Consider the following 1,378-nt stretch of genomic DNA (forward strand, 5'->3'; position numbering starts at 1 on the left):
ATACAGGAAGATTATTGATTTATGCACTTATTTTGTGTGTCACTTTAGCTTAGTGGCAGAGCGTCTGCTTTGTAAGCAGTAGGTCGTCAGTTCAATCCTGGCAAGTGGCTGATAGCACCATAAATCTTTGGTCTGATACGGGAAGCAGGAGCAGGATGGCCCATTCTGTGAACGGGACAGGAAAATTATCGATTCATATACGTAATCTATGCGTCACTTTAGCTTAGTGGTAGAGCGTCTGCTTCGTAAGCAGAAGGTCGTCAGTTCAATCCTGGCAAGTAGCTTACAGCAGCATTAAACTCTAGTCGGGTGTGAGGAGCAGGAGCAGGTTTGCTCACTCCGCAAAGGATACAGGAAGATTATTGATTTATGCACTTATTTTGTGTGTCACTTTAGCTTAGTGGCAGAGCGTCTGCTTTGTAAGCAGTAGGTCGTCAGTTCAATCCTGGCAAGTGGCTGATAGCACCATAAATCTTTGGTCTGATACGGGAAGCAGGAGCAGGATGGCCCATTCTGTGAACGGGACAGGAAAATTATCGATTCATATACGTAATCTGTGCGCCACTTTAGCTTAGTGGTAGAGCGTCTGCTTCGTAAGCAGAAGGTCGTCAGTTCAATCCTGGCAAGTAGCTTACAGCAGCATTAAACTCTAGTCGGGTGTGAGGAGCAGGAGCAGGTTTGCTCACTCCGCAAAGGATACAGGAAGATTATTGATTTATGCACTTATTTTGTGTGTCACTTTAGCTTAGTGGCAGAGCGTCTGCTTTGTAAGCAGAGGGTCGTCATTTCAATCCTGGCAAGTGGCTTATAGCACCATAAATTTCTGGTCTGGTACGAGAACCAGGGGCAGGATGGCCCATTCTGTGAACGGGACAGGAAATTATTGATTCATATACTTAATCTGTGCGTCACTTTAGCTTAGTGGTAGAGCGTCTGCTTCGTAAGAAGAAGGACGTCAGTTCAATCCTGGCAAGTGGCTTACAGCAGCACTAGGCTCTAGTCGGGTATGAGGAGCAGGAGCAGGTTTGCTCACTCCGCAAAGGATACAGGAAGATTATTGATTTATGCAGTTATTTTGTGCGCAGCTTTAGCTTAGTGGCCGAGCGTCTGCTTCGTAAGCAGAAGGTCGTCAGTTCAATCTTGGCAAGTGGCTTATAGCACCATAAATTTCTGGTCTGGTACGAGAACCAGGAGCAGGATGGCCCATTCTGTGAACGGGACAGGAAAATTATTGATTTATGCAGTTATTTGGTATGTCACTTTAGCTTAGTGGCAGAACGTCTGCTTTGTAAGCAGAAGGTCGTCAGTTCAATCCTGGCAAGTGGCTGATAGCACCGTAAATCTATGGTCTGATACGAGAAGCAGGAGCAGTCAGCTC

At 46.0% G+C, this 1,378-nt stretch overlaps 8 non-coding genes across 8 annotated transcripts; all 8 read left to right on the plus strand.

Annotated features, from left to right (window-relative positions):
• The first annotated feature begins 38 nt into the window (after positions 1-38).
• On the plus strand, positions 39-110 carry Pmar_PMAR010747. Its single transcript has one exon. It is a non-coding gene; the product is annotated as a tRNA-Thr (tRNA).
• Positions 111-212: 102 nt separating this feature from the next.
• Pmar_PMAR010748 lies at positions 213-284 on the plus strand. Its single transcript has one exon. It is a non-coding gene; the product is annotated as a tRNA-Thr (tRNA).
• A 102-nt stretch (positions 285-386) lies between these two features.
• On the plus strand, positions 387-458 carry Pmar_PMAR010749. The gene has a single exon. It is a non-coding gene; the product is annotated as a tRNA-Thr (tRNA).
• Positions 459-560: 102 nt separating this feature from the next.
• Pmar_PMAR010750 lies at positions 561-632 on the plus strand. The gene has a single exon. It is a non-coding gene; the product is annotated as a tRNA-Thr (tRNA).
• Positions 633-734: 102 nt separating this feature from the next.
• On the plus strand, positions 735-806 carry Pmar_PMAR010751. The gene has a single exon. It is a non-coding gene; the product is annotated as a tRNA-Thr (tRNA).
• Positions 807-907: 101 nt separating this feature from the next.
• Pmar_PMAR010752 lies at positions 908-979 on the plus strand. Its single transcript has one exon. It is a non-coding gene; the product is annotated as a tRNA-Thr (tRNA).
• A 102-nt stretch (positions 980-1,081) lies between these two features.
• Pmar_PMAR010753 lies at positions 1,082-1,153 on the plus strand. The gene has a single exon. It is a non-coding gene; the product is annotated as a tRNA-Thr (tRNA).
• A 102-nt stretch (positions 1,154-1,255) lies between these two features.
• Pmar_PMAR010754 lies at positions 1,256-1,327 on the plus strand. The gene has a single exon. It is a non-coding gene; the product is annotated as a tRNA-Thr (tRNA).
• Positions 1,328-1,378: the final 51 nt, after the last annotated feature.

The sequence above is a fragment of the Perkinsus marinus genome, assembly GCF_000006405.1.
Source record: "Perkinsus marinus ATCC 50983 genomic scaffold scf_1104296935932, whole genome shotgun sequence".
Classification (NCBI taxonomy): domain Eukaryota; phylum Perkinsozoa; order Perkinsida; family Perkinsidae; genus Perkinsus; species Perkinsus marinus.